At 43.5% G+C, this 23,417-nt stretch overlaps 1 protein-coding gene across 1 annotated transcript in view; it reads right to left on the bottom strand.

Moving 5' to 3' along the window:
- SCN8A (sodium voltage-gated channel alpha subunit 8) overlaps positions 1-23,417 on the bottom strand; it is a 147,731-nt gene that overhangs the window by 102,459 nt on the left and 21,855 nt on the right. The window contains exon 3 of the mRNA XM_039514119.1: positions 21,091-21,097. The gene's annotated coding sequence lies outside the window, so the exon portion shown is untranslated. The remainder of the gene's footprint in view (positions 1-21,090; positions 21,098-23,417) is intronic.

The following is a 23,417-nucleotide window of genomic DNA, read 5'->3' as shown; positions in this document are numbered from 1 at the left end:
TGGAGTGGCTCATGGTGAAGGCTGCAGCAGAGCCCCATGGAGCAATGGGACAGTCGATCTCAGACCATGTAAGGTACCCCTTAACACCGCTATGTCCCCTCTCCTGCAGGCTGGGAGGTAAAACTCTGCAGATAAACTTTTGAATTCTGGGGCTGCACTGACCAGGGACAGAGACTTTTGGGGTGTTGGACTTTGGGTGATTTTTTGGGTTGCTGGACTTAAGACCCTAAGGGGAAAAGGATACTGCCAAACTTAGTTGGGGGGATGGGTCTTTTGCGTATGGTTTGTGTTATGAATCCTGTTTGTGGTGTTTCCTCAACATAATGCCGCATTGTTTCCCTCCTTTATTAAAAGGATTTTGCTACACTCAGACTCCATGCTTGAGAGAGGGGAAGTACTGCCTCTTAGAAGCACCCAGGGGGTGGTATGTAATTATCCCAGGTCACTGGGTGGGGGCTCGAGACGGTTTTGCATTGCATTATTGAAACGGAACCCCTAGATACTGAACCCGGCCCTTGTTGCTGCCAACTCAGATAGGCAGAGGGGTTACATGTACATAAAAATAAGGTGCAAAATTGCACACAGCTCTGGACTCCCTATAATCAGACTCAGGTTGACAGATAACTATTGGCTCTACCATCCCCTAGGTCCCTCAACCTTCTTGGGGCAAATTCAGGTAGAAACAGATACACCTGCAAAGTGTCTGGCCTGAATCCAAGGCAAGCAGCATTCAGTGCTAGTCGTTATGGCCTGGTCTATGGGGGGGGGGGGGAGGGAATTGACCTAAGATACACAACTTCAGCTACGAGAATAGCGTAGCTGAAGTCGACATATCTTAGTTTGACTTACCTCGCGTCCTCATGGCGCAGGGTTAATTGCCACGGCTCCCCCGTCGACTTTGCTTCCGCTTCTCGCCAAGCTGGAGTTCAGCAGTTGACGAGAGAGCGATTGGGGATCGATTTATCGCGTCTACACTACATGCGATAAATAGATCCCTGATAGATCAATCGCTCGCTACCCGCCGATCCAGTGGGTAGTGTAGATGTACCCTATGATACCACCATTTTCATCCCTTCCTCTGTTCATAGGTCAGAGCTTACTGAATTGGATAGAACCATGCTCACTTCTGGTGAAAGTCACTCCGAGGCTGAGAGTCAGCACAGTGCCTACGCACCACTCACTTTAATTAGATGGTCAGCTCTCTGGGGCAGGGACTGTCTTTTGGTTATGTTTGTACAGAGCCTAGTACAATGGGACTGTGGTCCATAACTGGGCTCCGAAGCGCTACAATAATACAAATAGTAAACACTCAAGTCTCATTTAAGTCATCAAGGATTACAGGATCCAGGGATCCACTGAAGAATAGGCCTCCACCTTCACAACTGTTGGCTGTAAAGTTAGGGTCCTAAAATCCATATTTAGGCTACTAAATAAGTGGCCTGATGTTAAAGGTGCTAAGCACTGACATGCCCTATTAGGTTTCCACAGGTGTAGTGGGTACGCAACATCTCTGAAAAAAATCAAGACACTTATTTTAGGTACCTAATTATGGATTTTAGGAGACTAACACGAGGCCTCCACATCTGAACATTTTAGCCTACATCTGAGCCAGATCCACAGCCGGTGTAAATCAGCATCTCTGGTGCTGCACCAGTTTGCACAAGCTAAGGATCTGGCCACAATTTTTCATTTAAAACTGTTTGTGATAGGTTTTATTTTTTAAAATGTTCTTCTTTCCTGTTTTCCGAACGCCTTTCCTCAAGGTCCTATGTCAAAGCCACTTTTCCTTTGGCCAAACAAAACCAAATGTTGCCAGAACTGCCTCAACTAGCTAGAGGAGTTATTTTACTATAGAGAACCACCATCTTGAAGGACTGAATTTGGCAGAAACAATGAGGAGTCCTTGTGGCATCTTAGAGACTAACAAATTTATTTGGGCATAAGCTTTCGTGGGATATAACCCACTTCATCAGATGCACCCTGCTTACTGGATTTTCCACTCCATGCATCCGATGAAGTGGGCTATATCCCACAAAAGCTTATGCCCAAATAAATTTGTTAGTCTCTAAGGTGCCACAAGGACTCCTTGTTGTTTTTACAGGAGACTAACACACACACACACACACACGTTTTAAAATGTATTTTATTTAAAGTTTTGTCCTACCTTAAAATTTATATAGAATGATAGTTGAATTGACAGGTATAAATGAACTGTGGGTAAGCTTCAATGAAAGAAATTCAGTTTTGATTTCAAATGCCTTAACAACTTATACTTTATGAGAGATCTGATGGAAGGCTTTTAAAATTATAAACAGATATTGAAAGAGGACTCAAGCACCCTAAATTAAGCTCTTTTCATGCCACAACACTAGGAAACCTCAAAGCCATGATCCAACACACACACACACACACACACTTGCAGAAATGCAGAGCTAAAGATGAGGGGACTCCAGGTGCTCAGTACTTATGAAATCAGGTTCATTTATACAGAGATACGTGTAGATAATGAGGCCTGTGAAAAATTTCACACCCTGTGAGAGATAGCTAAGCTGACCTAAGCCCCAGCGTACACTTCTGTTGACGCAGCTACCGCTTCTCAGAGAGCGGAATATACTCCCTCGGTTGCTGTAGTAAGCTTCCACACTAGAGGCCTGTCTGGTAGCACACCACAGCTAACACAAAAGCAATAGGAGAAACATGGAGCTGAGCCTTTCAGTTCTCAGTTTGTGAAGATCTTTACATGATGAAACACTGAAATGGCTATTGTCAGAATATGCAGAAATGCAGAAGTGTCAAGGAAGCATTTTGCTCCACATATTCCTAAGGAATAAACCAATCACTCTATGACCATTATGTCCAGAGCAGAGGCTGTCTCTTATCTGCGTTTACACAGAAAAGGGCCCAACTGCTAATTGAGGCCTTTGGGCACTAATTAACTATACATGTTTATTCATAAATAATGATAAATTCTAAATTGTACAAAACTTCTCTACAGCTTCCATTCTAAAAAATACTCAGCATGCAGTAAGTAAAGTTAGATGGAATCTCTTAACATGATGGCTACTATCTGCACCTTTTTTCAGCAAACTCCACTGTGCTAATTTATCATGCTACTCTTCAGTGTGCTAATCCCAAAGTATCACAGCCAGCAAATTACAAAGATGAAGCAGTTTAATCAAACAAACTCTTTGGGGAATATCTTTTGCCTTGAGACTTCTATTGTGTCTATTGGGAAAGAGCAGATTTCAAAAAAGAGCTCAGAACCCAACAGGTCCCATTTAGGCACTGAAATAAATGGCCATATTTTCAATGGATATCAGCTCCTGGCAGCCACCATTGTTCTCAATGGTGGGGGGGTGTTTTTGTGAAATGGGGGATTTTCCATTGTTCTCAATGCGGAGCTGCTGGAAGCTAAGAACTTTTGAAAAACTGGCCAAACTGTCTTTTAACCTCTCCACAAAATGGTCAGCAATGGTCTTAGAATAAAGGCACAATTCTTCCTTGTTTAGCTTTTTTAAAAAAATGTTAATTTCATGCTTTTTAAAGGTACCAGATTGATGGCACAGGCACCCCAACCCACAGCAGGATACAAGTACCTCCCACTGAAATGAGGAGACTGATGTTCTATTTCTCAGAGAAAAAGAGCATGAGCAGCGGTAGATCAGACTACCCCGTGCAGCTTTGCCAAGCACCTCAACCCTGTGCTGCAGGAAACACGTTTAGGCATGGAGGGGGAAGTTAATCCCAATGGCCTCTCTTCTGAGATTTCCAAAAGGAGACACAGTTGGTGCCAATTTTCCTGGAGGTTTTCTCACTAGGGACTGAACTGTGATCACAAGTTCATTCCAACAGGCCAAGCAGCAATCAGATTGGAAAAGTTTTCAATCAACTCTGTACCAGGCTGCATTCAAACCAGTAGCATAGGGGTTACAGACTATGGTTCCACAAAAATGAGAATGTTAGTTAAACAGAAATTAAAAGATACGGTGCCAAAGGTGAAATCTCTGCAAGCTGCATGGAGACTTTTTAAAGACACCATAATAAAGGCTCAACTTAAATGTACACTCCAAATTAAAAAACAGAGAACCAAAAAAGTGCCACCATGGGTAAACAACAAAGTAAAAGAAGCAGTGAGAGGTAAGAAGGCATCCTTTAAAAAGTGGAAGTTAAAGACTAGTAAGGAAAACAGAACGGCGCATAGACTCTGGCAAGTAAAGTGTAAAAATATAATTAGGAAGGCCAAAAATAATTTGAAGAACAGCTAGCCAGAGACTCAAAAAGTAATATCAACAACAAAATTTAAGTACATCAGAAGCAGGAACTTCTCCTGCTAAACAATCAGTGGGACCACTGGATGATTGAGATGCTAAAGGAGCACACAAGGACAATAAGGCTATTACGGAGAAACTAAATGAATTCTTTGCATTGGTCTTCACAGCTGAGAATGTGAGGGAGATTCCCAAACCTGAGCCATTCTTTTTAGGTGACACATCTGAGGAACTGTTCCAGATTGAGGTGTAATTAGAAGAGGTTTTGGAACAAATTGATAAACTAAACAGTAATAGGTCACCAGGACCAGATGGTATTCACCCAAGAGTTCTGAAGGAACTCAATGTGAAATTGCAGAACTACTAACTATAGTTTGTAACCTATCATTTAAATCAGCTTCTGTACCAAATGAATGGAGGATAGCTAATGTGATGCCAATTTTTAAAAAGGGCTCCAGAAGTGATCCCAGCAACTACAGACTGGTAAACCTGACTTCAATATTTGGCAAACTGGTTGAAACTATAGTAAAGAACAGAATTGTCAAACACATAGATGAACATAATTTGTTGGGGAAGTCAACACAATTTTTGTAAAGGGAAATCATTCCTCACCAATCTACTAGAATTCTTTGTGGGATCAACATGCATGTGGACAAGGGAGATCCAGTGGATATAGTGTACTTAGATTTTCAGAAAAAGGGGTAAACAGTGAGGTGGCAAAATTTGCAGATGACACAAAACTACTCAAGATAGTTAAGTTCAAAGCAGACTGAGAAGAGCTACAAAAGGATCTCTCAAAACTGGGTGACTGGGCAACAAAATGGCAGATGAAATTCAACGTTGATAAATGCAAAGTAATGCACATTGGAAAACATAATCCCAACTATACATATAAAATGATGGGGTCTAAATTAGCTGTTACCACTCAAGAAAGAGGTCTTGGTGCCATTGGGGATAGTTCTCTGAAAACATTCACTCAATGTGCAGCAGCAGTCAAAAAAATCTAAGAGAATGTTGGGAATCATTAAGAAAGGGATAGATAATAAAACAGAAAATATCATATTGCCTCTATATAAATCCATGGTACTCCCACATCTTGAATACTGCGTGCAGATGTGGTCACCCCATCTCAAAAAAGATCTATTGGAATTGGAAAAGGGTCACAAAAGGGAAACAAAAGTTATTAGGGATATGGAACAGCTTCTATACGAAGAGAGATTAATAAGATTGGGACTTTTCATCTTGGAAAAAAGACGACTAAGGGGAGATATTATAGAGGACTATAAAATGATGACTGATGTGCAGAACATAAATAAGGAAGTGATATTTACTCCTTCTTATAACACAAGAACTAGGGGCCATCAAATGAAATTAATAGGCAGCAGTTTTAAAAAAAACAAAAGGAAGTATTTCGTCACACAATACAAAGTCAACCTGTGAAACTCTTTGCCAGAGGATGTTGTGAAGGCCAAGACTATAACAGGGTTCAAAAAAGAACTAAATAAATTCATGGAGGATAGGTCCATCAATGGCTAGTATCCAGGATGGGCAGGAATGGTGTCCCTAGCCTCTTGTTTGCCAGAAGCTGGGAATGGGCAACAGGGGATGGATCACTCCATGATTACCTGCTCTGCTCATTCCCACTGGGGCACCTGGCATTGGCCACTGTTGGAAGACAGGATACTGGGCTAGATGGACCTTTGGTCTGACCCAGTATGGCCATTCTTATGTTCCTAATACCAGTCACCTGAGCCCTCCAGTCCAGTCTACTGTATGTTTTCTATAACCATCTGCATGTGAATTCCCACTTGCAAAGAACCTGACTCTCATTTTTAAATGCTTTTGTTTTGATTTCACCTTGTATTCTTTAACCCAGATCATTTCTTTGAACAAGTCAATAGGTTCATCGATTCCAGTGTATTTGCTTATTTCAATGACCATTGCAACCTCCTCAGCAGAAAGGCAATCAATAATGAATGGGAGCCACATGCCAGCATGGGCAATGTATGCTCTAGGATTTACATACAACCTTCAGTGCTGATGACATCTTAAGCCATTGAAGAATTGTATGCATCAGTTTATATTCACAGAAGAGTCACATCAGTTCATATTTTAAAAGCACATAAAAAATCGAACAACTCAATTTCAAACAAAGCAACTAAGAATATGGAGGAGGGATTTTCTGTTTTCAGAATTTTGATCACAGACTACTTTTTTACTTGATTTTTTTTATTTGAACTGAGAATGAAATGAGGATGCATGTTTCTCATTTCTAAACACACGCGATCACTCTTCCTGCTACTGTTTATCAGGCATAGGTTTCTTTGTTGGGAAGTCCTCACATGGTTACCCCAGCACCTCTAAGCAACACTGGATCAATACTGTAGGAAAATTACAACTTCATCTGTATCGTGATCTGGTTATCGGCCACAGATAGAAGTTTAGACAACAGGTTAAGTTACTTGTGATGGGACTAGTCTTTTCACCAAATACTAACCAGACTACAGGTGTTGCAACTTATAAACAAAGATCAAGTGTACAAATCTTATAATTATAATTAACAATCCTATCTGAACACCCTGAAGGATGTTTGACTGAAATTATTGATATCCAAGGTTCATCTGAGATGCCTGGCATTTTACTTATCATAGCTACACATAATATGATCTTCTAAAGACCTGTACAAATATCATCATGCTATTCATTACATTAGCAACCCCAGGGCTGTAAGTCAACATTATTGAAATGCATTAAGATCAGAAAAACATTAAGATCATTTTAAGCAGCTTTCTACTACTCAGTACACTAGAAAGGAACAACTCTGGCAACTCAAGTGTAAAAGTATAATTAGACAGGCCAAAAAAGAATTTGAAGAGCAACTAGCAAAAGATACAAAAACTAACAGCAATTTTGTTTTTTTACCATATCAGAAGCAAGAACCCTGCCAAACAATCAGTGGGGCCAACGGACAATCAAGGTACTAAAGGAGCACTCAAGGAAGACAAGGTCATTGCAGAGAAGTTAAACAATTCTTTGTATTGGTCTTCACTGCAGAGGATGAGCAGGAGATATCCACACCTGAGCCATTCTTTTTAGGTGGCAAATCTGAGGAATTGTCCCAGATTGAGATGTCAGTAGAGGTGGTTTTGGAACAAACTGAGACATTAAAAAGTAATAAGTCACCAAAACCAGATGGTATTCACACAAGAGTTCTGAAAGAACTCAAATATGAGATTGCAGAACTACTAACTACGGGATGTAACCTAATGCTTAAATCATCCTCTGTACCAGTTAACAAGAGGATACCTAATGTAATGCTGGGTTTTTTTTAAATAGCCCCAGAGGTGATCCTGGCAATTACAGGTCAGTAAGCCTAACTTCAGTACCAGGCAAATTGGTAGAAACTATAGTAAAGAACAGAAGAATCAGACACATAGATGAACACAATATGTTGGGGAAGAGTCAACACAGCTTTTGAAAAGGGAAAATGTGTCTCAGTATTCTATTAGAATTCTTTTAGGGGGTCAAACATGTGGACAAGGGTGATCCAGTGGATATAATGTACTTGGACTTTCAGAAAGCCTTTGATAAAGTCTCTCAACAAAGGCTCTTAAGCAAAGTAGGCACTCATGGGATAAGGAAGGTAGGTCTTCTCATGGATTAGTAATTTATTTAACAGACAAGAAACAAAGGGTAGGAATAAATGTCCAGTTTTCATAGTGGAGGGAGGTAGATAATGGGGCTGCCCAAAGATCTGTATTGGGATCAGTTCTGTTCAACATATGCATAAAAGATCTACAAAAAGAGGTACACAGTGAGGTGGCAAAGTTTGCAGAGGATTCAAAATTACTCAAGATAGGTAAGTCTAAAGCTGACTGCAACAAGTTACAAAGGGATCTCACAAAACTGGATGACTGGGCAACAAAATTCCTTGTTGATAAATGCAAAGTAATTCACATTGGAAAACATAATCCCAGTTATACATATGGAATGATGGGTTCTGAATAGCTGTTACCACTGGAGAGAAAGAGCTTAGAGTCATTATGGATAGTTCTCTGAAAATACCTGCTAAACGTGCAGCAGCAGTCAAAAAAGCTAACAAACTGTTGGAAACCACTAGGAAAGGGATAGATAATTAGGCAGAAAATATGATTTCATGATATAAAATCATTGTATGCCCACATCTTGAATACTGTGTGCAGTTCTGGTTGCCCCATCTCAAAAAAGATACATTAGAATTGGGAAAAGTACAGAGAAGGGCAACAAAAATGATTAGGGGAATGGAGCAACTTCCACCTGAGGGGAGATTAAAAAGACTGGGACTGTTCATCTTAAAAAAAGAAACTATTAAGGGTAGATATGATAGAGGTCTATAAAATCATGAATAATGTGGAGAAAGTGAATAAGGAAGTGTTATTTACCTCTTCACATAACACATGAAAGAGGGGTTACCCAATGAAATTAATAGCCAGCAGATTTAAAACAAACAATACTTCTTCACACAATGCACTCATTGACAGGGGACGTAATGAGGCCACAGATATAACTGGATTCAAAAAATTAGTAGATAAGTTCAAGGTCCATCAATGGCTATTAACGAAAATAGTCAGGGACACAGCCCATGCTCAGGGAGACCCTAAATCTCTGACTGACAGAAGCTAACAGTAGAAGACAGGAATGGATCACTCCATCATTGCCCTATTCTGTTCACTCCCATTTAAGCATCTGGCCCTGACCACTGTCAGAAGACAGGATTCTGGGCTAGATGGATCATTAGTCTGACCCAGTCTGGCCATTCTTACATTCTAGATAAGAATTTCTGGTAACAATGTCACTGTGAGCAGCTTCCACTAGCCTCAGAAAAGGAGAAAAACCTAAAATGGTATGAATTTGTGACCAATAATTGGGCCCGGGTATGAACCCAGCTCGCACAAACACACTGTCGGGAGCAATGCAGCTGGGAAGATGAAGAGATTCACTAGCCCTTTTCTGGTTCCAGGGAACTGTCCATTTCAGCACCACACACCTGAAGCCCACAACAAACTAAAAAAGCATAAGGGACCATCCCCTGTCCCAGTGCCACAGAAAACCAGAAGTTGGGGCAAGAAGGAAGTTAAATAAGCTTTAAAGATATTTTATACATATATAACCAGTCACTAACAAAGGGGAAATCAAACCCCTAAAAACAGTCACCAAGAAAGGAAATAAAATAAGACTATAATTATTATTTGTTGCTTAGCATTACACACACACAAACAGGTTACACATGTCCTGTACCTTGATTTGTTTTTACAAGAGCTTCCATCCCATAGCACAGAAAATACATACATCACTATGTTACACCGCCTTCCTCCACCCCAAAACACACATACTATTTATATACGATCAGATCTTAAAGGGTGTGTGAGGAATACACAGAAAATTTTTAATACTTTCTCCCCTTTCCCTCCAAGGATACTACTGGTATCTGGGCAGAGGGGCCTGGCTCCTCCTCTCCCCGACCAAATCCTTTTTCCAGTGTAAAGTGCAGGTCTCGCGTTCCCAGCTGCAGCGTTACAAGGATTAGGTTAGGAGTCAGCGTGCCGTGGAAATATGCTCCTCACCACCCCCACACCCCCAAACAATGACCCCACCGGAAAACTACTCCTAAGCAATGTCATGCCAGGTATTTGCAGCACACACAGAGCATATGGAGAGAAAGCAGTGATTAAACCTACCACGCCCGCAGTCTCTTCCCAAAATTCCTGGAGTTAGCCACTTGAGAGAAGCGTTGCAAAGTGCCCCCCATATCGCCTTTTCAGACTTTACCTCTGATCATCGGCTGCTCTCGCTGTGGAGTGCACTTTCCAGCGGCCCCTCCCCCACATCAGGTGGGTGTAATTTGCACCAGGAAGGGAGGGAGGGGACTGACACCCTGTCTTTTAGACTTGCAAACATGCACAACACAAACCCATCCCACTTAAAAACCCTGCACCCCCCTCCCAAAAACCTTAGTGCAATAGGGAGCCCAAAGGCAGAAACTGGGGTACCAAGACCTATATCAGGTTAAAACCTCCAGCCCACCCCTCGCGTCTCTCCCCCTCTCCCACTTCGCCCCCGGCTGGAGTCCAGTTGGGGGGGGGGGCGCCCAGGCTGCTGAAGTTTGAAGGGGAGTGCAGAAGGGACGAACCAGCTCCGCAGCTAGAGAGGGGTTGGAAAGAACCGAGACTGAGTGGGGAGCCCGGGCTGGGGGTGGGCTATGGGCAGGCTCCCCAGATTAGGGGGGTTGGCATGGAGAAGGGGCCTAGATGGAGCCCAGGCCGCTGGTAGGATTGCGGGTGGGCGGATGCACCAGCTCCCCGGCAGTTGGGGCGGGGGCTGTCGCAGCTGCAGGAGAGGTACCCCGGCCCAGGGGCTGGCAGGCAGCCCTCGCCCTCGCCCTCGCCCAGTGCAGACGGGAGAGCCAAGCTGCAGCTGGGACTGGGGGAAGGAGGCCCGGCTTCCCCCAGCTGGGGAAGGGAACGGCGCTAACCCGCAGCCCCAGGCGCCCCAGTGCCGGCTAGGATCCCAGGCTGCTGGGACAAGGGGATGGAGGCTGGGGACACACTCAGCAGCTGGCCAGAAGCCCTCGCCCCCCAGCGCAGACTAAGAGGGATGCAGCGCACCCAGGTGGGGGGTGGGGAAAGACCCACACGAGCAGCTGGCAAGCGGACCTGTGCTCCCCAATGCAGTCGAGGGGCTGGTTCTGTTAGGACAGACAGATTTGGGGAGAGGGGAGCCCCTGGCACCCCAGCTAGGTAGGCGGGAGAGGAACCGGCCCCAAATGCAAGCAAGGAGCTGCCGGTGCTGGAAAATCGCTCTGCGGCAAAACCCCCGCCTGGAGCGGGGAGAGACGGGGTGGCAAAAAATCAAATGGGGACAGGGGTTTGCGAGACCCTCAGCGCCACCTGCGCGCCTCGCCGGGGTCCCGGGCTGGGGATGCAACTTACTGTGGCTACGGCACTAGCGTGACTCCCGCAAGGCGTTGCTGGACTGCAGAGGTGGGGAAGCTGCAGGAGAAACTGCGGTTGTCGCCATCTTAGTGCGCTGCCTCCCCTGCCTTCCCCCCAGTGCAGCGTGCAGTTCCCTTGCATAATTGATGACTCTCAGCAGAATGGTTAGGGAGCGTGTCAAAAATCTCTGCACTCGCCTCTATTCCCACACCCTCCCGCCTTGGCAGCCCAGGGATCATGCATCCAGCAACTCAGAACTTGGACGGGAGGGAGGGCCAGGGACTCCAAGGGATGCGGAGGGTAAGGGGACCCCCCTCTCTTCAAGTAAAATTCCCCACCAAGCGTTCCCTGCTATGACAATAGGGGTGGTTCCCTGGGTGTGCACAGTATTGGGTCCTGGGTAGCTGGTGGGTCACTTAAGCAGATGGAGATAAATACCTGGATAGACGTAGGGGGATAGAGGGCATCAGCCAACAGAAGAATAGAGGATACTGAAGCCACAGATGAGGAGAGGTCCTGGTGGAATGGGAGTGTCTCTCAGAGTCCACAGAATGGAAAAAAGTTTGAGGACCCCATCTATGAAACAAGCTATAACAATAACACACCTGCTCTCTCCCCTGGCCACCAGCCCATAAACTCAGTTCACAGGTTCTAAAAACATTCATTGACTCCTGAACTGGGGACATACCGTAGCACCCTCAGCCAGGCTAGGGCAGCACTGGGCAGAATTAAGTTAGTCTGATTTCAGAAGGGGTTCATCTGACCCCTTTCAACTCACTGGCCCAAATGGAGAGTGACATCTAATTGAGTATAACTTACAGTTACTGATTTAGCTTCTCTGTAACTCACTGAACTAAGCCAAATTGATCTGAGCCAGTTGTAACCCAGTTTAGGTGTGTTTGCACCAGTTCAACTAAATCAATTTAAAAACTGATTTTGGTTAAACCAGTGCAACTTGGGTGTGCAAAAAGAAGGCCTTAGTCCACATCAGTAAGTGTCTATAAATTGGCCTAAAGGTGTCCAAGTATAAGGCCTGGTTGACAACTGGAGGATTGGGCCAAAAGAAATCTGATGAGGTTCAACAAGGACAAGTGCAGAGTCCTGCACTTAGGAAGGAAAAATCCCATGCACTGCTACAGGCTGGGGACTGACTAGCTAAGCGGAAGTTCTGCAGAAAAGGATCTGGGGATTACAGTGGATGAGAAGCTGGATATGAGTCAACAGTGTGCCCTTGTTGCCAAGAAGGCTAACGGCATATTGGGTTGCATTAGTAGGGGCATTGCCAGCAGATCAGGGGAAGTGATTATTCCCCTCTACGCAGCACTGCTGAGGCCACATCTGGAGTACTGCATCCAGTTTTGGGCCCTGCCCCCACTACAGTAAGGATGTGCACAAATTGGAGAGAGTCCAATGGAGGGCAACACAAATTATTAGGGGGCTGGAGCACACGACTTATGAGGAGAGGCTGAGGGAACTGGGCTTATTTAGTCTGCAGAAGAGAAGAGTGAGGGGGAATTTGATAGCAGCCTTCAACTACCTGAAGGGAGGTTCCAAAGAGGATGGAACTAAGCTGTTCTCAGTGGTGGCAGATGATACAACAAGGAGCAGTGGTCTCAAGTTGCAGTGGGGGAGGTCTAGGTTGGATCTTAGGAAAAACTATTTCACTGGGAGGGTGGTGAAGCACTGGAATGGGTTACCTAGAGAAGTGGTGGATCTCCATCCTTAGATGTTTTTAAGGCCTGGCTTGACAAAGCACTGGCTGGGATGATTTAGTTGGGGTTGGTCCTGCTTTGAGCAGGGGGTTGGACTAGATGACCTCCTGAGGTCTCTTCCAACTCTAATCTATGATTCTATTTCGGTTTCAGATGTGATTTTTTTTTTTACCAAAATAATTATACCAGTGCAACCCCTAGTGTGGATACAGTTGCAGAGGCATAAAAATGCCTTATGCTGGTATAGCTTATTCCCAAACCCATACAGAAATAGCTACACTGGTATAAAAGCATCTATATATTGATACAACTGCAGCCACACCCAGGGATTGTGCTACTTTGCCACCTCACTGTGTACCCCTTTTCCCAGATCATTTATGTACATATTGAACAGGACTGATCCTAGTAAAGATCCCTGCAGGACCCCACTATTTATATCTCTCCACAGTGAAATTCCTACCTGTTGTTTACTATCCTCAAACCAGTTACTGATCCATGAGAGGACTTTTCTTTTTGTCCCAAGAGTGCTAACTTTGCTGAAGAGCCTTTGGTGAGGAACCTTGTCAAAGGTTTTCTGAAAGTCCAAGTAACTTTGTCCACATGTTTGTTGAGCCCCTAAAAGAATTCTAATAGATTAGTGAGGCATGATTTCCTTTTACAATAGCCATGTTGACTCTTCCCCAACATATTATGTTCATCTATGTGTCAGATCATTCTGTTCTTTACTATAGTTTCAACCAATTTACGTGGTCCTGAAGTTAGGCTTACTGATCTGTAATTGCCAGGATCACCTCTAGAGCCTTATTAAAAATGGCATTCTATTAAGTATCCTCCAGTCAACTGGTACAGAGGATGATTTAAGCATTAGGTTACATCCCCCAGTTAGTAGTTCTGCAATTTCATATTTGATTTTTTTCAGAACTCTTGTGTGAATACCATCTAGTCCTGGTGACTTATTGCTGTTTAATGTATCCATTTTTTCCCCAAACCTCCTCTATTGACATCTAAATCTTGGACAATTCCTCAGATTTGCCACCTAAAAAGAATGGCTCAGGTGTGGGAATCTCCCTCACATCCTCTGTAGTGAAGACCAATGCACAGAATATGTTTAGCTTCTCTGCAATGACCTTGTCTTCCTTGTGTAATTATTTAGCACCTTGATCATCCATTGGCCCCACTGATTGTTTGGCAGGCTTCCTGTTTCTGATCTACTTAAAAGAAATTTGCTGTTAGTTTTTGTGTCTTTTGCTAGTTGCTCTTCAAATTCTTTTTTGACCTGCAATATTTATACTTTTGCACTTGATTTGCCGGAGTTTGTGTTCCTTCCTGTTTTCCTCAGTAGGGTTTGACTTCCAATTTTTAAAAGATGTATGTTTGTCTCTAACCATCTCTTTTAGTCTGTGTTTAGCCATGGTGGCCTTTTTTTGGTCTTTACTGTTTGTTTGTTAGAATTTGGGGTATACATATAGTTAAAGCTTCTATTATGTTTTTAAATAGTTTCCAAGCAGCTTGCAGCCATTCCACTCTTGTGACTGTTCCTTTTAATTTCTCTTTAAACTACCCCCCTCATTTTAGTGTAGTTCCCCTTTCTGAAGTTAAATGCTACTGTGGTGGGTTTATTTGGTATTTTCCCCCCAGGATTTTCAATTTAATTAATTTATGGCCACTGTTACTGAGCAGTTCAGCTACATTCACCTCTTGGACCAGATCCTGTGCACCACTTAAAACTAAATCAAGAATTGCCCCTCCCCTTGTGGGTTCCAGGACTAGCTGCTCCAAGAAGCCGTCATTAACAGTATCTAGAAATTTTCTCTCTGCATCCCGTCCTAAGGTAACATGTTCCCAGTCAATATGGAGATAGTTGAAATCTCCATTATTGGGTTTTCTGTTTTTGTAGCCTCTCTAAATTCCTTTAGCATTTCACAGTCACCGTCACCATCCTGGTCAGATGGTCGATCGTATATTCCTACTGCTATACTCTTATTATTCAAACATTGAATTTCCATCCATAGAGATTCTATGGTACTAACTTATTTATTTAAGATTTTTACTAAATTTGACACTGCTTTCTTTCACATATAGTGCCATTTCCTCATCAGTGCAAGCTACTCTATCATTCCTACATACTTTGTACCTGGCAATACGATGTCCCATTAATTATCATTGTTCACCAAGTTTCTGTAATACCGATTATATCAATATCCTCATTTAATACCAGGTACTGAAATTCACCCAAATTAGTATTTAGACTTCTTGCATTTGTCTACAAGTACTTATAAAATCAGTCAATATTTAGTTGTTTACCTTCATGTGATGTAATTTAATGGGACTCTTCCATTTGACTGTTTTTCTTCAGCTCCTGCCAGTACTTTATCAAACTTCTAGCCTCTCATTTTTAGTAGAATAAAGGGGACCTCCTTTAAGAAATCATCCCCTACAGGATGTGTCTGTCTGAACTGGGTGCACCTCTGCACCTATGGACTTTCCTGCAGCCCTTAGTTTAAAAACTCTTCTATGATCTTTTTAATTTTACATGCTAGCAATTTGGTTCCATTTTGGTATAGGTGGAGGACATCCTTCCTGCATAGCCTCCTCCTTTCCCAAAAGGTTCCTCAGTTCCTAATAAGCTTAAATCCCTCCTCTAAATGCCATTGTCTCATCCTGACATTGAGAACCTGCAATTCTGCCTAAGTGGCCCTGCACCATCCTACCCTTTCAGCCACCCTAATCTGGACACCCAAATAGGGACCTCCAGAGCAGGCTGCAAAATTCATCATCAATTGCATTAACCTTCCACACCCCACTAAACAGCCCAACCTAATCCCAACAGTACCAACCAACCCAAATAGGACCTCCTACCAACCCAAACCCTTCATAATCCTCTAATCTTTCACTTCCAAGGAGATCTCCCAAACCAATTCCCAAACAGAACAAACATTCTCCTTCTGAGGCAGTCACCCTCTGACAGAAGGCAGACACGACCAAGGAAGGGAGCTACATTTTCTAGCCCTTTCTGGCCAGGTGTGGCCTTCACCCTCACAGACATCAAGGTGGCTGAACAAACCAAACTCTACCTGCCCTTCCACATCAAGACAAATCCCCTCCCTCCACCATGCTGAATGGATGTTGCCCATCCCCATAGCAATAAAACAAACGTGCACGCCCCCACCGCACCCAACACCCTCACAGATTTCATTGCCTTTCCTCTGCATAACAGTGCTGCTAGTGGTGCCAGAAGTGGAGCCTCTTAGGATATGTCTACACTGCAGGTGGAGTGTGCCTACCAGGTTGGGTAAACAGACACACATTTGTTCTGCTCAAGTTAGCACACTAAAAATAGTGTGGAAGCCAAGGCGTGGGCTAGCCACCCAAGTACAGACTCTGTGTGTGTGTGCGGGGGGTGGGGGCCGTGTGTGTAAGTCAGCAGCTAGCCCACACTACAATGTCCACATTGCTATTTTTAGCATGGTAGTTTTATCAGAGCTAGTGTGTGTCTGTTTACCCAGGCTGGGAGTCATGCTCTCAGCTGCAATGTAGACATACAGGGCTCATGCCTCATGGCTGGAAAGTGTGGGCAAGCCAGATTGGACTGGAGCTGTATAAGTGTAGCGGCTCCCAGAAACAGCGGTGCACACACGGCATGCACTTGTACAAAACATGCACCATGTATGCACACTCTCACTTTGGATCTGGGGCTCAGTGCTATACTAAGAAAAATTGGATTGCTTTATTAACAGTGTTGGAAGGAGATCTGCAAAGTCAGAAAAGGAAATTAGGTACCCAGTACCCATTGAAAGTCAATGGGAGTGAGGCACCTAGCCCCATTTGTGCCAAAATCTCCCTCATTGTGCCCCATGTGCAGCTGGTGTGCACGTACTAACTGACAAAGAACTTTTGAAGGACAATGGAATCTCTCCCCTGGCCTATCTAGAAAGCAGAACTGTGCTTTTCATACTTGGTTGAAAAATTCTCCCAGCTTCTCACCTTTCCCACAAATCCTGCTTCTCTTATTATCATTCAAAACTTCAGAGAGTAAAATGAGTGGGATTCATCCCTTTATATTAACCCTGGTTCTAACCAGATATACATACATTCAAGGGCAGGGTAGAACCATTACTCAGTGAGGAGGAAAAGACAACAACAAAAAATGCAGCAATAGCTGAAGTGTTAAATGCCTTTGTTTGTTCCTGAAAAATGGCTAGCAGTGATTGGATGACTAACATAGTTACTCTCTAAAATTAAAAAAAGTTAAATTTTCAAAAGCTCCCACATGACTTTTGACCTTACATCCTATTGGATTTCCATTAGACTAAACTTTGAACCTACTAACTTACAAACTGCCATACGTATCACTGTCTATTAACTAGCTACATATATACGGACATATCTCTTCAATAGAGCACTCTCATAACCAGTAGTGATGATGGCAATTAGGGTCAGTTGGGAAGGATGTTTTTGTGATATTTTTAGTATTACTTAACATTTATATTTGTCTGGAGCTGTACTAAATTCATTTTGTTTTGTTCAAGAAAAGAACCAATCCATTCACTATTATTATTATTAAAGATTTCTATAGTGGCAGCACCCAGAAGATGCAGCCAGGAGCTGAGCTTCATTGTGCTAGGCACTGCACAGACAGAAGTACACATGATCTCGGCCCTGAAGAGCTTAAAGTTTTCCTTGGTTTTTTTTTTTATTATTATTATTTTTACAAACTGAAACTTGATGACAATCGTAAAATGGTGTCACAAAATATCTAAGATAATTTGGCACACTCGTGCTTTGGCCATTTTCCCCTCAATTCTACCATAATTCACAAAAAATAACTTCTAGCATCAATCCTTCAAAACAATTGAATCTAATCAACACCATTGTTGGTCCCAGTGGAGATACCCAAAACTGAATAGATCTGGATGCTAAAATCCCCCACCCACCCCATGCAGATTATTCCAGTTTCAAATCCAGCCCTTTTGCCTCAAGTACATAGGAATTGCAGAGGCTAGCACCAGATGCTTCACAGGAAGGGGCAAGAAACCCCACAGTAGTCATGTGGGATAATCTGCCCCCCAGGCAGGTCTCAGCTTTCCCACACACCAGAATTTTCAAGATTTCAACCAAAAAAAATTCCCATCCCAAATTGAGATGAAAAGTCAAAATCTCAAAAATTTTCACGAACCTAAAATCTGAAAACATTTTGATTGGGTCAATCTATCTGTCTATCTATATTTAGTGTGTGTGTTTACTATAAATTAACAAATTTTGAAATGAAGTCAGTTTGAGGAAAAAATATTATTTTTAAAGTGTTGAAACAGGATCTTTTGATGATTTAAAAAAAATTTAAAAGTTTTTTTAAATGGGAAATTTGTCAAAATTGGCCCTTTCCCACAGTTTCTGTTTTGACAAATTAGCATTTTCCAACATAAAATGCATTTCACTGAAAAAATCCTGACCACCTCTAAACCCAACCGTAATAGGTATAAAATTAAATTAAATGGAGACACAGGCACTAAACTGTTTTTTAAAGGCCTGTTTTTAAAAGCTTCACAATGCACAGGAATGTGAGGTGGGGTGGCAGGAGAGGAGGGGTTTCTCTAAAAGGTACCAGCATGGCTTTGTCTCTCGGACACAATACCTTTCTGAATCCCAGCCAGTTTAGAGAGAGAAAAATAAACATTGACAACTGTATTATAAAAGTAATGAATCAAAGGAGAACTCCCAGTGTGTGAAAGACACCTCTTACCAGCGCTAATAACTACTGCCAGCTGCCACTGCCAAGCACCCTCAGGCCCTGTCCTGCAAACACTCGCTTGCTTATCACTGAATTCCAGAGGACTACTCACGCGAGTGAAGTTAAGCATGGGCATTTGTAGGGTCAGGGCCCTGGCACCCAAGTCCCCTTTTGAAGGAGGTCCCCAAGTTCAGGTACTTCCTGACTAACGGATCAAGGGCGAAATCCTGGCTCTACTGAAGACTGGCAAAATTCCCATTGACTTAGTAGGGCTAGGATTTCACCTCAAACCTCTAAGGTATTGAGCACCCACTGACTTCATTGTGAGTTGAAGGGACTCAGCCCCAATCAGGAGGTTCTCAGCACTTGGCAGGATTTGACCCCAAGTCCTCTGGTAGGTTTGTACCTATTCTCGGTGGCCTGTCATCTTAGTGCCAACTTCTCAGTCTTGGGTTTGCCTCAAATGAGAGGAGTGGGATCAATAGGTTTGGGATTTGTATGCTTCTACTCCCAACGTGGCCAATGAGATTTTGATTCATTAACTGAGCTTCTCTGTGACTCACTTTGCCCAGTTATAAAACTGACATAATCCTTCCCTCTTCACAGACCTAAGGCAGTTCAGTGTTTACAAGACACCTAGATCCTTGGATGAAAGGTATAAAGCACAGTATATGCTGTGATCCAAGGACAAGCTTTCACTCCCTAGGATTCTAAGAGTTATGGAATTTATTTGTCTATGTATAATTCAGTGTGTCTTCAAAATAGATTCCACAACCCAATTTCAAACCCAATATATTATTTATGGACATGCCTTTCCAGTGAAGCCCAGTTTCAAAGTATGGCCACAGACACACCAAGCTGTCATCCAGAGAACTACTTCACTACACAGTAATGTCCATCTCAAGGGCATTAGCTTGTGTTAACAGGAGAGGGGTAGAAATTTAGTTGTAAGCAGGGCCGGCTCTAGACCCCAGCGCGCCAAGTGCACGCTTGGGGCGGCATTTTGCCGGCAGGGCGTCAGGCGGCTCCGGCGGACCTTCCGCAGTCATGCCTGCGGGAGGTCCACCAGAGCCGCGGGACCAGCGGACCCTCCGCAGGCATGTCTGCAGGAGGTCCCCCGGAGCCGCGGGACCGGCGACCGCCAGAGCGCGCCCCGCGGCGCGCCGCCCTACTTGGGGCGGCGGAATTCCTAGAGCCGCCCCTGGTTGTAAGTACAGCGGTCATCACCAATGGATCCTTTTTTGTTGTTGTTAAATAGCAAATTACTCACACAATAAACTGAAAAAGAAATAAATTATCGCCTCCCCCCCCCATCTCTTTCAGTTATTGGAATCTTAGGTGTTACTTGCAACAGCACATCATCCTATTCAGAAAAGTTTGATTTTAATCTTTTCTTTTCCTCTCACCCTTTGTTGGTGTATTTAGAATATAGTTCTTAAGGACATGGATTATCTCTTACCACATTTCTGTGCAGCATCCAACACAATGGGGCCATGATCTCAGCTGGCACCTGTAGGTGCTGCTGCAGTACAAATGTTGTATTGAAAAGTCTAACTCATTGGAAAATATTTTAAAGATGTTCTACCTGGTAGTGAAATGGAGACAAGAGGCCTTTCTTTCAGGAAGCAATGCAATGTTTGGAACATGTCTCTATCAACGGGCTAGCAGCAAAGCCAGAAATAGTAGCACCAGTAGGTCAGATTTCAAATCCAGGGGTTGGCCTACTGCTCCTGAGTCCAAGCACAATCCTTGAGAAGCTCAAAAGCAGCCATTGCCAGCAGATCAGACTGAGCATTGATGGGACTCCCAAGAGAGCCTTTTACAAGGTCCTCCAGCACGGGTTGGGGCAGGAAACAAGGAGAGTGAATTCACTTTTATAAGGCAGTATGGGATTAAAATGCATTCATAAATGCCTGTCAGACTGATGGAGGGATCTGATGGCCTGGCACAGTTCACCATGCCTGAAACAGTGGTCAGGCAGCATGTTATATGGAGAGAAAATGTGGTCAAGAGGACAAAAAACACTGGCTTGGGAAGCAGGAGATTTGGGCTCTATTTCTAGCTCTGCTGTGTGACACTGGACAAGTAAATTTGCCTCTTTGTGCTTCTCTTTCCCTCTCCCACCCTTTGTCTCTCTATTTAGATTGAAAGCTCCTCAGGGCAGGGGCCACCTCTTAATATGTGCATGGGCAGTGCCTAGCACAATGGAACCCTGATCCCAGTTGCTGCCTATAGACACTAATGTGATAGAAATAAGTAAAGAACATGTTCAATGAGAGTTGTTAGTTTATCTACATGGTGTACTTAACTAATTCTGCATAAAAACTTCATCTGTGCCTAATGTTTCCCTCCTTGACCATGGATGCCACACCATTTCCCTCTCCAACTTCATATTCATCCTCAGTACCAACCTTCTTCCTGCAAAGAAGCTTTCATTAGGATTCTGATTTCTGGGTACTGCACTTTTAAATTTCTAGTCAACAGGAAATAGCTGCTATGTTGTGTTCTGTTCTGATACAGGCTATTATACAGGGAACACACTCGCTGAGCTCTCTCTCGTGAAGATTTTACTTTAGTTCCTTTTTTGTTTTGTTTTCCTTTAACCTCAAATAATAAATAATTATCATCATCCAAGAGCCAATCCCTGCCCCAGGGAATCTGCAATCCAAATGAATGAGAGAAAACATGGACTAGGGGATAGAGTACTGAACGGAGAGTTGGAAGTCCTGGATTCTGTTCCCAGCTCTGTTATTGACTTGCTGTGTGAATTTGGGCAAATTGCTTCACTCACTGTCCCTCTATTCCCCCTCCCATCTCTTATCTGTCTTGTCTATTTTAACTAAGTTCTCTGCAGCAGGGACAGTCTCTCACTATGTGTCTGTGCAGAGCCCAGCACAATGGGGCCTTGAGCTTAGATAAGGTCTCTAGGACTTACTGTAATACAAACAACAAGATACATGCAATGACTACTTGGAGCTTCGTGCAAAGTAAAGACAGAATTTGGATCCTCTTGCTATCAAATCATAGACACTCCTGACATTCAAGCTTATGAAGAATCTCCATTACCTGACAGCAGAATAGGGCCTATGACTCATAGCTGAGGAAAGCTGATTCTACCCACACAACTAGCCAATTCATTACAATACTGATCACATAACACCAGCATTTTTCCCGCTCCACTATAAAGGGACAGAAGAAAGAGCTACAGCCATATTAGAAAGAAAGCTAGAATTTTTGTTGGGATGGGGGTTGGGTGCATGCAAAGTGCGGAGGGATTTAAAAAGGGAACATCTTGAAAAGCACAGCAAGATCCAAGATGGCAAAGGTGGATTTATGAGCCATTCTTCCCAAAATTGCCAATTCAGCATGGACAAGGGACAGATGGCAGTGAGATTTATTGAAGTTTTTGAGGAGCTGTTCTGAGGAAGGCAGGTGGGCCCAGCAGAGGAGGTGCAGCCTAGATAGTGGCAGCATGTGAGCAGCATGCTTCCCCCACCAGGTGTGTAGAAAGGAGAACCCTCTCCCTTGTCACAGATAGGTGCCACAGCTATGCAAGAGCATACCCAGTACACTGAACTTCATTCCTTTATGGCTCACTGAATCCTCATAAAAAAAACAGGAGTACTTGTGGCACCTTAGAGACTAACAAATTTATTTCAGCTGCTCTTGTGAGGTTAGGTCAGCTGCCCAGACTAAGCACAGTTCCACAATAAACCCCCATCCTGTTTCTTTTGTCTGCCAGATTAGGTATCTGCAAAGCTCAACAGACAACATTTTAAGCAACCACCTTCATGCTTTCTCCCATGCTGCCCCTCACACTTTTGAGAAGCTCCCCATTAACACACACAAAGCTACTCAATTGTCCTCCCTCAAATTCCTTCTGAAAACTCTCCTTTGTCATGGTGTCTACAAAACACTTTACAAGGGTTAGGCAACTGGTGTGCTGAGACTGCAGTCTACCATGCTGACCAACATGGTCTCTGTTTCCTTGTGCACCCCCATCTGTCTGCCTGTCTGCACTTTTCCCCTGGCTTATGGTTAGATTGGAAGCTCTTTAGTGCAGATCCCATCTTTTTGTGTTGTGTTTGTACAGCGCCTGGCACAATGGGGTTCTGGTCTATGACTGGAGTACCTAGGTGCTACCTCAATACAGATAATAACTTAGAGGGGTTATGGTAACCCTCCTGACCTGCCCTCCTTGCCTGCTCCATGGGTAGGGAGAGGACATCAGTCTCCAGTGACATCAGCCTGGCACCCTTCCTGGACGGTGATAAAAAAGAAATCTCTCCATCACATGGGGAAAAATCACTTTGGTGGATTTGTAACCATGCCAGCTGCTAGGCATTTTCTCTCATTCCCTTTTTGAGTATCTAATTAATCAAGGGGCAAAGTGTTTCCTCTTGCTGAAAGTGTGAAGTTACCATTAGGATTATTGCAAGTGTTATATGCAAGTATCAAGGGAAGAATAAAATCCAAGTATTTGCTAGTGCCTGTTTCTCCGATGTTAAAACACTTTGCTGCTGCTGATCATTTTGCTATCTACATATTATACCTGCCCCACCTAACTTCTCGCATCAAATCCCAGCTACATAGTAAATGGATCACCAGTACCACTGCAGGTGTAATCACAAACAAGGACAGCCACTGCTAGTTGTAGAATAATTACAAAATAAATAAATAAGCAAGCAAGCAAGCAGGCTAGTGGAAGAAAATGTAGGCTGCACATACATGTAAATAA

Source organism: Mauremys reevesii, linkage group 25 (assembly GCF_016161935.1).
Source record: "Mauremys reevesii isolate NIE-2019 linkage group 25, ASM1616193v1, whole genome shotgun sequence".
In the NCBI taxonomy this organism is placed as follows: Eukaryota; Metazoa; Chordata; order Testudines; family Geoemydidae; genus Mauremys; species Mauremys reevesii.
This window is presented reverse-complemented; position numbering and strand designations above follow the sequence as displayed.